The following is a 12,761-nucleotide window of genomic DNA, read 5'->3' on the forward strand; positions in this document are numbered from 1 at the left end:
ATGGAGTATGACAGAATCATACTGGTATCTGTGGTTCAGTGACCTGACTGCTTTTGTGACTTGATGGATCCTATTACTGGAAAGGCAGCTAAAAGTGACTTTGTTCTTTCTCAGTCTGGTGAGGGTGACATTGCTGTGACTCACTATAGAATCACCAATGACCAAGAAATTTGTCTGTGCACTGGTTTGCCTTGTGGGCGTAGCAGAAAAGGTTGTGAATACAGTGTTACTATGTGTACCTGTGGGTGGTGTTTTGACAGAGTTGCTTCATGATGGCTGAGGAGCCTTTCTTTGACTGTACTGTGCAGAAGGTCTTAGTGTTTTAGGAAGGTTATCTGTAAATGCCTCAGCATAAGTAGTTTTATGTGTAGGGTCTTTACCCTGTGCAGTAGGCATGGCACAAGTGTCACTGACAACCTCTATAGGATTACGTTTGGTTGTATGAGGCACATACTTTATATGTTTTACTAAGAATAAGTGGGCTGTCAGTGTACATGAGGCAATTGCTACAATGTCTCGGAATACTCATCTCAACCAGACTGGCCACAAAGAGAGTCAGAAAGTGCATATCCCTGGCTACTAATCTATTAGGTAGAAGTAAGGGTAATGTAAATACTGAATAGCTCAACAAGACAAGGAACTTGATGAGCAATACTCAGCTATGTGCATGCTAGATGCTCTAGTAGTTAAAAATCTCTCTAGACAGTAATGCCACAAGAGTGTAAACTCTGAACAGTCTTAATGTAAAATAAGTGGTTTGGAGCCCAAGTGCTTAAAGCAGGACAAAGACACTTTGAATAGCAGACAGAGTAAGCCTTCACCAGCAATTTCCAGCTCAGAATGGCATAGACTATCCTCTTCTGCCACAAAAGTGTAGACCACAAACCCTCTTAATGGAAAATAACTGGAGCCCAAGTGCTTAAATCAGAAAAAAGACACTTAAAATAATAGGTACAATAAGCCTTCACCAGCAATTCCTAGCTTAGAATGGTGGAAGATACCTTCTCCTCCCATAAGAGTGTAAACCACAAACCTTCTTAATGTAAAATAATTTGTTTGGAGCCTAAGTGTATAGAATAACAGACACAATAAGCTTTCAACCAACAATCCCAGCTCAGATGGGTGTATTTTCTTATGAGCATAATTAAAAGCACTAACATACAGGGAAACCATTACTGTATGGCATATGTTCTATTAAGAGCTGTTCACATATTCTGTCACAGCAAGACTTGTCATTGTCATATTTGTAAAGATATATTATGCCTTATATCCATATTTTTGCAATTCAGCTAAGAAGACAAAACCACTGATATTCTTAGCCCTGTGGTGCAGAGGAATAAAGTCTTGACTGAGTCCCAGATTATGAGAAGCAGAAGGATCAAGTAGGGGGAGATGAAATTGAGTGAATGACACCTGCTCATCCAGGGGGTGAAGTTTCAATCTCTACTTTGGTGTCATCTGGTGTCTACAGGAATGCAGGTTTATGAACAGCAGCAAGTAGAACTGGGTGTTCCACACAGAATTTGTAGACTCACTTGCTTTCTTACACCTGACTCTTACCTCCACCAGAGAACAAATGGACTGGAGAGATCTTGCCCCTGTGGAAGAATGAATTGATAAATTGGGTATCATTGGGCTGATCCTATAAAACAGCAAAAAAAATGTATGTCACTCCTGCAGAATGTATAACCAAACAAAATGGGAAATGGATGTCTTTTTCTTGATTATTTTAAGTACATAATGAAGACATAGGACTCTGAGCATGCCATCTAGTGCATTGCCTTCAGCTGCTGAGCAGATTTTATAATACAGTCCTTCAGCTGCTGAGGAGATATCATAATGCAAGGAGAAAAGGCATAATTTTTGATTAAAAGTAAGAAACTGCAAAACAGAAATGAACATTAAGAATTTTAAGCGTTAATAATAAAAGTGAGTGTATGATGACATAATGTCTAAAACATCCCTAAGAGGTCTGCAGGTGAACATGGGTAGGCTTGTGTCTTAAAAATGAACTAAAAATAAGATAGCTTATTACACTTTAAAGGGTCAAATTAATGTGTGGCATTATTGGAAGTGGAAAGCACGTTTTATCTACCGTGACTGCACCAAGGAAAAATGAATAAAACAATGGTAACAGAGACCTAGCTGCTGTAGTGATGTCACCTTAGGCATCTGTTAAAAAAAAAGAAATATAATTTACTTGCAGAATATAGGGAAAGGTTTCCATACACATGCCCGTATTGAAATTACTTGAGTGTCCTTAGTTTGAAATAAATAGCATAATGGAAAATGCTTTTCCCTTAAGAAAGTGTAACTTGTGTGCCGGCAATGATACAATTCTTTAAGGAGATTTCTCCCCTGTTCGAGCTGGTGTGACCATGGAGGTGATATATATATATATATATATATATATATATATATATATATATATATATATATATATATATATATAGTGTGCAGGTAGGCATGCCCTTTTGCGAAAAAACAAGAAAAATAGGAATGTTTCACCATTCTGAATTTTGGGCATTTTTTTTCGTTATTTTTGAATGTCGACTTTTAGGCATTTCACAGTAGAACATTAGGGAAAAAAGTTTCACCTACCAGATTTTATTAGCATATCTCCTGTGCATATTTTGTAGGAGAATAACCTCAAAATATATCATTGTACCTATAAAGTAACAAAATATTATCAAATCATATTGTTGGTGTAAAAAGAAAACTGTAAGCAGGATTTTATTAGTAAAGAACTGCATTTAATTTTAGTTCTGTTAAAAAATGAAGAATGCACTTTAGTTATAGATAATTTATTCAGTTTTCACTTGTTTTGCATTTGATTAATACCAAAAAGATAAATTCTGGTGCTCTGTTTCAGTTTTTACTTGTTTTGCATGTTGTTAATACCAGATAGACAAATCCTGATGCTATGTTTCACTTCAAGACAAAAATCATTTTAGCAGAGACATCATTCTTGCAAGCTACCACATTGTTACTAATGAATTTAAATTCTATAATTAAAAAGTGAACATAAGTATTCCACATTATATATGAAGCATTTTTAAATACAAAGTGATTGTCTATAGCTGTACCAGTTAAGCTATTGTTCCTAGATGTTGTTATCATCAAATGTTGCTAGGAATGATGACTGCATAAATTCAATACTTCACAGATGCCAACAGCTAACTAGAAATTGCTTGAAAATTAAGAGTGAGTAGTGTGGGAGATATTTTCATTAACCAGCTAAGGTTACCTAAAAGAAAGTAATGAAAAGTGATGTTTTCTATTGAACTGGAGCTCTGAGCTGCTTTCTAATCATCGGTCCATTTTTTCATTACATCCTGAAAAGCAAGACGAAAACCAACCGACTTTTCTCAGCAAGTCAGAATTGTACTCAAAGCAGGATACATTAAACATATTGACTGTTCTGCCTGCATCAAACTGATGTAGGTAATGTCAAAAAACAAAAAAAAGGAAAACATTTTGGAAAATCAGCGGTTGCAGTCTGAAAATATAAAATGTGAGCTCAGTGGTGACAAATGTGAAGTGTTATTTCAGGGAAAAGATTATAAAACACTGGAACAAAATTCTTAAAGAGAAAATAGGGTCAGAATAGTGAATACATTGAAAACTGTATTTGTCGGACAAAAGCTGATTCTAATCAACACTTTAAATGGCAGGTAGGTGAGTAACCAGCTGAATGATAAGTAAGGCCTGTAGCTTGACCAACAAAATGTCAGAATCAGAAGGTCATGCGATCCTTACCTGCCACAAAAATCTCTTTACTGCATTACAGCAGGCTTTAATTTTCAGCTTGCAAAGCACATAATCACTGCCAGCAAAAATCTTGAAACACTTGTTACACTATAATTTTTGTCTCCCCTGAGCAACTTTCACAAGACAGGACATCTTTAGCATTTCTGTCACTAGGGTATGGTGTTGTATTCTCTAGAAAAGATGAGAGAAAATTGGAAAATCCTTTCTGAGGGCATTGTAAATCTTTGAGTACAGTAACATAGATTCATCTGTGTTCATACTAATGATGTACTTTCCAGTAATCTGTCTCACAGTGTTATTGTTAACAGCAAACAAATGAGTCAACAAAAGAGGATTTAGCAAAACCCTTTGTGCATAAGTTGAAATTTTTATAACACAGTAAAAAAGTGCCTGTATGTTTGAATTTTTAAATGATAATGCAACTGTTATTAAAATTGACAAGCTGGATATAGCTTGAATGATAAGCACTATAAATATGGTAATTTATGATATGCAGCTCAATGATGCAGAGATACTGATTTGTTTCACTGTTTTACTGTGTCCTGTCCAAAAATACCTGTAATATATGGTCTTCCGAAAATCCGTAAGGATTTGAAAAATCCACCAATGAGACCTATAGTACCTGGGAGAGGGTGGATAACACAATCATCTCACATTATTTAGAGACTGCACTAACTTGTTACTTAAGTAGAACAGAAAGTTATACAAAAGGCACTGAGGATTTTCTAGCAAAGTTAGGTATATGGGTTGATAAGAGTACTGTAAGGAATTGTTTTCGTTACATTAGACATTAAATCGCTGTTTACGGTCATCCCTAAGGATAGTGGAATAGAAGCAGTAAGATACTTTTGGGACATAAAACACTGTTATCTAACAGCAGAATATTTAATATATGTGATTTACTAGATTTGGTGTTGAAAAATAATGTATTTCTGTTTTATGATCAGATCAACCCCAAAAAATAGTCATGGATACACCAGTTGCAAACACTTATGCAAACATTGTTGCATCACAATCGCAGGATATGTATATTTATAAAGGTGAATACCAAGATAGTATACTGTTTTACAAGCATTTTATTGATGACGTATTTTTGCTTTGGAATGGTAATATCGAAGACCTTAGGCTCTTCATTCAATGTGTGAATTGCACCACTACTTATTTAAAATTTAGCATGGAGTATTCTCATAGTTGCATCGCATATTTAGATGTTAAGTTAGAGAGACAGGGGGACCAGATCAACACCATAGTACATAAAAAGGAGGTGCAAGCCAAAAGATATCTACATAGAGCAAGTATGCATGTCTGTCATACATTTAGAAGTGTAGTAAAAAGCCAACTTTTGAGAAGTAAAAATCTGAATACACAAGATGACATTTTTTCTTGATCAGTGTAAGGAGATGATTACTGAATTCAAGAAACAAGGATGTAGCACTTCTGTTACAACAAATAAAGAGTGAAGCACAAATATGAGAGAAAATGCTGCTAAACCATACTTTTATGCTAAGAATGATGGTAATACGGACAGTCATAGTAATGAAGGACCTGAGATTGTAAGATAAATTACTACTTATAATAGGAAATCATATGCAGTTAAAAATGTAATAAACAAAAAAACTGGAATATTTTAACATCAATGCCAGAGATAAAGAAAATTATTGGTGAAAACCCATATTTTCCATATAAAAATTATTCTAATTTAAAATCACGTTTATGCTGTTAGGATGTTAAATATAATCATAGACCACATAAATATACTAAAATTGGCATATACCCATGTTATACTTATGTATGCTGTAAAGATATTGAGATTAGTAGTATATTTATACATCCCAAAGCAGGAAGGGAATATGTGTTTAATATCCATGTTACATGTAATACATGCAACTTTGTTTATTTAGCAAACTGTGTAGCCTGCACGGCATTTTACATAGGAAAATGTAGCAAGAAACCGAAGAAAAGAATCACAGAACACAAGTCAGAAACTAAGAGGAATGTGGCCACAAATGCATTGGCTAAGCATATAGCCAAAATGGATATAGAACACAAATTTCGGTTCAGAGTAATAGAAATTATATATAAAAATATAAGAGGATGATATCTGAATAATGATCTAGAGCTTATGAATATAAATGGATTACACTGCTAGATGCAGACCACAGATGAGGCTTGAATGTAGCTACTAGTATTAAACTTGTTCTCAGGAGGAAGCAAATGAATGTGCTATAACCATTGAGTTGACTATGCCTTTAATTCCTTAGCTGAAGTTTACAAGTGAATCATTCTGATAGGGCAGTGCTTTACTTGAAGTGCTTTAGAAGTGCTGTGATTTTAATTGTTCTCCACACTGAAGAAGGGATTTTTTCCGGAAAGCTTTGTGTTTTTATGAGAAATAAATCGTGCTGCTGCTGCATTTTACTCAGAGTGTCTGTATCTGGAATTTATCTTTTGCGTGCTACTTTGTATTCCAACGGTTTACCTTAGTGCTGGTTTCTATGACTGTTTTCCCCAATTTACTGCCATTACTACTGCCTTATCTGTACATAGATTCACCCCATGTGACTTCAGTTTTGCATGCCATTCCCCTATCCTTTGCTGAAGTTCTTGCTCGGAGTCTGCCTGTAATGCTACATCATCTCCATACAGTAACTTTGTTGATTTGTCCCCTTCAACCTTAGTAATGTAGTCCATCACCATTAGGAAGAGCAGTGGGCTCAGAGCTGAACCGTGATGCACACCCACTCACACTGGAAACCCCTCTGTGAGACAGAACACGGTTCATACTTGAGTCATTGGATCTTTATACACAGCCTGCACTAATTCTACCAATGTTTTTGGGACTTCAAACCACCACAGGACTGACCAAATCAGCTTTTTTGGACCTTGTCATATGCTTTCTCCAAGTATAGGGATATTCAATTGGAATCTTTACTCGTCCTTAGCTTCTTTTCATCTATCTGTCTCACAGGAAACATTGGGTCAGTTGTGCTGCATCCTGATCTGAATCTGAACTGCTCATCTCCCATCTTACTTCTAGTACTCTGCATATCAACTTATCAGTCACCCTCTCCAGAACTTTCATGCAATGTGACAGGAGTTTGATACATCTGTACTGCCCACAGTTGTGGATATCCCCTTTGTTCTTGTACATGGGCATGAGTATGATATTCTCCAATCATCTGGGCTACGCTTTCCTCTCTTCACTGTTGTTAGTACCCTCAGGAGACATTTTTCCCTTATCTCACCCAGCATCTTTATCATATCTGCTGTGACCTCATCTGAGCCTGCTGCTTACCCAGACTTTATTTTCTTTAATGCTATTCTTACTTCTTCTAGGGTGGGCTCCTCTTCCTCTTTCATTGTAGGCTGTATCTGGGCCAGTACAGCTTCTGTGTGGCTTTCTTCAATTAGAAGTTGCAGAAAGTACTCCTTCCATCTGTCTTTGATGACCTTTATATTTCTGTCTTTGCCTTGCAACCTGATATAGTTTCTTTGTGCTATCTATTGACTCACTTTCTAGAAGGTGGTAGAGTGCCTCCAATGCCTAGTTCTTTTCTACTGCAAATCCTTCCTTAGTCCCTGTGTTAGCCAACCAGTATTCCTTCCCATTCTGATCCATCTTTTCTTGGTTCTACAATTTCCTGCATGCATTCCTTCTTTCTTTTGATGACTTCCCAGACTTCTGCATTCCACCACCAGCTTTCCTTAAGTATTTTATTTCCATACCTGGCTTGGTCACATATCTGTTCTGTAGTCCTCACACACACTATCACACTATTTTGAGGCATTTCAATTATTATTATTATTATTATTATTATTATTATTATTGTTATTCTTTTTCTTCTTCATCTCCACCTATTTCTTCCTTTTCTTGGGGAGCAAGAACCCTGACTAATTCCTTAAAGTGTTGTATTTCTCTTCAGTCAACTTCCAGGTGTTCAGTTTGGTCTCTGTTTTCCTTAGAGCCTTCTCTGTCCACTGCTTGCAGATGATTGTGGCAACCAGTGTTTTTTGCTATGGGCTGACTGTTTCACTGGAGGTGACTTTGCAATCACTGATCTACTTCAGTGCTATCCTTACTTAGAGGAAGTCTACCTGAGCTGCATTTTGCCCATTCTTGTATGTGATCTTGTGACTGTTTCTCTTTCTGAATCACGTGTTGGCTACTGTGAAGAAAATTGCCAGACCGAAGTCTAGAATAGCTTCTTCTTCTTTATTCCTGTTGCCCCACCATGTGGACCAAGGCAGCCTTCATATCCTGTTCTGTCTGTCCCAATATGTGCATTCAAGTCACCTATTATTAACATCAACACCAACACATGTTGTCCTGCTTTATCAAGTAGGCCCTGTAACTGCTGCCTGAATGTACTCCTCTCTTCACTATTAGAACACTGCTGTGGGCCATAGACTGAGATAATGAATACTGCCCTTGAGACTGATTGCCATGAGTCTGTCACCAGTTCTGATGATACCCCTCACTGTCTTCTGAAGCCTCTCTCTTACCACATTTCCCATACCATTTCTAACCTGTCTTCCTCCTGAGTAATAAGTTCTGGATCCCAAAGTCATGTGGCTTTGCTGCACTGCCCTTTCCACCTTGTATCTTGGATACTGGATACATAGGATGTCCAGTCTTCTCCATACCATCAAGTCATCCACTTCCAAGCTCCCATTACTACCTAGATCAGCTGTCATGATTCTTAGTTCATGTTTGGTAGATTGATTGATTTTACATCCAGCTTTCTCAACAGAGCTATCAGGTAACCCAGGCTGGGCAACTGGACACCGACTGGCCAGTAGCTTATTGACTGGCATACACTGGCCAATAGGTGCACATACACCCCTCCAACCATTAGCATGGTTCCCTGGCATAGGCCAGGTCCTCAACACTGGCAAATACCCATGCCCATTTGGTGACATTAGTCAACACGACCAAATCACCTAGAGCCATATTTTACACCACTGAATGGCTAGCCCTATCTTGAGGATACTGCATGTCACGCTTGATTTATTTATTTATTTATTTATTCATTCATTTATTTATTTCACATTTCTTAGCTGGGTTAGTATGACTGGGCAAGAAGCCTTTTTTCAGCAAAGGCCTGAAGAGAAAAACTCCAAACATATAAAACATATACAAATACAGAGCTTAACTAATAATGATAACAAGGAACTTAATGTGGTATACCAACAGCAATCAGACTTAATAATATAAGAATTAAATATTGCTTATACACACCCCTGGATTCACAAATCCTCCGTGTAAGACTTAATAAGTCTTACTCGGAGGCTGCAGTTGAATGGTATGACATCAGCGTGCCATGAATATTCATGAGGGCACGCTGACTCAACCGTAACTCTTACATGGACTGAGTATGAAAGTAGGGGGGTGTGTCCGACTGCTGAGCAGTCCAAATGTCCACACCCCTGCAAGTGTAGTAAAAGCAAAATGTCAACACACAAGAGCGAGTTCACTCAAATGTACTTGCACCCAACACCACACTCCCTGACACTGTAAACCCCCATCACAGTTATAAAAAGTAAAATATATATTTTTTTAAATCCACGATATAGCTGCCCGTATTTGCACATTTGTGCGTGGGTGTGCCCACTGCTTAGCCATAGTTAGCAATTCTGACATGGAAGAGCATAAGAAAGAATGTTTATGCAAAGCACATACAATTGCAATAGTGTAATGGTAGGGCGAATACACAAAGAGGAGGCATTCACGGTTCGAGTCCCACCACTCCCCTTCTAATTTATGTTTTAAATCAGTATTTGAAATAATATCAGACATATATGATTAAAATTTTATTAAAAGCAGTGACATGGCCAATGTATCAGTGAACAAAATATATATTTTTAAAGGACCCAGATATATAATAGCCTGCTATTAAGCAACACTTTACCCAGTTAAACACAGGTGCCCATAGCTTAATAGCGCTTTACCCAGCTAAACACAGGTGCCCATAGTTTAATAGCGCTTTACCCAGCCAAACACAGGTGCTCATAGTTCAATAGCACTTCACCCAGCTAAACAGAGGTGCCCATAGTTAAATAGCGCTTTACCCAGCTAAACAGAGTTGCCCATAGTTTAATAGCACTTTACCCAGCGCAGTAGAGTTGCCCAAAGTTTAAAAGCGCTTTACCCAGTGCAATGTGTTTGCGTGGACGTGCGCGCTGCGCCAACCAGGGCACAGTAGGGTTGCTTAAATGCAGCCACACCCCCTAGCCTGTCTAGACAGTATTAAATAAAAGAATGACAAGGTTCGAACCCAGGACCCTGTGCATCATAATCATAGTACAGAACCACTAAGCCATGACAACATAGGGAAGCAGCCACTATTAACATTCATAAACTTATGAATGGTAGTTTAACTATTACTAAGCAGGTCTGCAGTCAGCCGAGAATTTTTCAAAACAGCCAATCACAAAAAAGTGCGGGGGAATGCGGCATATTTAAGCCCCATAGGTGGGAATACTTGCCATAACTGATTGTAGCTCACATTTGCAGTCAGAATGGCAGGTGCAGGAGAGGGTTCATGCTTCCGAGCGCAACATTGGGGCATCGAGGAGTCCAAATACATGATTTGGCTCCTTGTCCACCGTCATGAGTCAAGACTCCTGCAGGGCCAGTTCCAAGGGGCGGAGTACAAGGCAGAGGCTTGGAACTGGTTAGCTCGTGACCTCACCAGTGCCACAGGCGTTCCTCGGACTGGTGAGCAGATCCATCACCACCATGCAGACTTGAAGAGATGAAAGCAGGACTGCCTGAACCAGTGGATACAGGAGGCCCGAAGGATGCAGAATGCCCCACAACTGAGTATGTAGCCATGGGATGCAGTATGTAAGAATTGATAATGGAGTATGTATAATGGATAGGTATGTCTCAATATCCCTTCATTTACTTTACAGCTGCAGGCGACCGTGCTACGAATCAGCAAGCCTATGCTGATAGGCTGCTAAGGCTGCGCCACCAGGCAGGTTAGTGATTATTCTGCATGTATTGTTATATAAAATATGGGAGAGAGCATGAAAGAAAGTGTTGTAGTCCAATAAAACAGCCATAGAATTGCCTGAATAAGTCCTCTGCATGTACTGTCAGATAAAAACGTCAGAGAGGCAGAAAAAGAGTGTAGTAACCCATTAAGAAAGGTAACATATGTCTGGAATAATATCTCTGCAGGCACTGTCACATAACATAAGTGAGTGAGCCTGAAAAAAGATTGTTCTAACCTATTAATAAAGGTATAATATGTCTTGAACATGTCTGCCATAAACACTGTTAAAACAAATAAAGGAGTGAGCCTGTGGAAAAGTGTGCAATGTCATTAATAAAGGTCTAAAACCCAGAGTGTGTCTGTGTCACAGAGTCTGAAATGTTGTTGTACCCTTACATTATACAAACAGTACTGTTTGAAAATGTGCTAGCAACCCAGAGTTATGCAGTCCCATATAAAGTGGGTGATGGAAGTGCTAGTAGCTGTGAAACATATATACAGTCCACAATAGTCAGTTGCTAGCTGGCATGAATAAGTAAACCTGGCACACGTGTAGCATGTAATTATTCACCAGAAATGTGAGTGTGTGTCAAGAAATGTAGGGTTCTGTACAAATATGTAGATAAAGAAATATAAATGCAAACAAGAAATATGTAGCAGTAACATCTGCATCCTGGACAGTTAGTATGTCAGATATAGGTCAGGCATATATTGAACTAGCCAAACCCAAGACACAGCCTAATGTATGGTGGCAAGTGTAATAATACAGGTAGGGGAGATACACTTGCAGTCACTGGGAATGTAGTGTAGACTAAAAGGTCATTATAAGATGTTAGCCGAGGTTTTTTCTACACCCTACCGTATGTGCATAAACCATGCAATTCCATACCTTAATGGGTATGTGTAATCTTAAATATTTGTTGGGACATATGTCCTATTGTTTTATAAATATTTGCATTGATGTTGATGCATGTGCCCTGTTCAAACACTACATTCATGGTGGCCTGTTGCTACCAAACATCCCTGCATGCTGTTGGAATATCCACTGCCGTTCAATATATGCATGTGTTGTGCTTGCTGTTCAACTGTTGGAACCTTGGTGCGTTGAGTTAATGGGAATATTACTGCATGCTGTTACAAATAATCTGGAATGCTATTGTTTATGTTGTAATTAAACACACCTAATCACAGAACGTATGGGAAGGCCGGTCCCAGCGGACCCACCTGTCCCTCCTCAGTTGGCGAGTGCACCTGGCACCAGCAGCTCCGGTGCCCATCCCGGGCTCCCCTCCTCCCTTGGTCCTGTGCCACCTTCAGGTGGAAGCACTGCAGGGGATGGGGCTCGTCTCCCCCGTGCAAGCGTGGGCAGGGGAGGGCCACCTGTCACCCTTTCTAGGGTCCGGGCTGTGGTACGTAGGGAGATCCAGCATTCAGTCGCTGATCCCCTACGCCACCTCGATGTGAGAGTGGCACATCTCTCAGGTGAGCCTGCCCGTCCTACACTGCCCTCAGCACAGACACCCTCGGGGCTGTGAAGGTGCAGTAATGACTGTCCATGGGTGGGGATCTCAGTTCCACTGTTACCATCTGTGGGCTCATGGGCTTGCGATTTCCAAACATCCTTCCCCGTCAATTGTGTTCACCCACCCCATGTGTCAAACACTGCCCCTGTATGCGTCTTGTTTGTCTTGTCTGTTTACCTCCCCAACCTACCTCCCCAAATATACCTATTTCCTCTACCTCACATTCCATTCTCACCTGAAAAAAAAATAAAAAAAAAGGGCAATCTGTTCCCACAAAAAAATTACGGCCCATACATAGCTGCCCAATTCGCACACATATCTGCTGGACATATAACCTGATTATTCTAATTTGCAGTACAACATATTTTGTTGTCCTCACCCCTCTCTCAGGGGTGGAAGGTTTCAAATTTCACACCAAATTTCAAACATATGCACAGCTGTTGCTGGTAAAGATATGGGCAGCTAT

Source organism: Protopterus annectens, chromosome 1.part1 (genome assembly GCF_019279795.1).
Source record: "Protopterus annectens isolate FY-2018-M chromosome 1.part1, PAN1.0, whole genome shotgun sequence".
NCBI lineage: Eukaryota > Metazoa > Chordata > Ceratodontiformes > Protopteridae > Protopterus > Protopterus annectens.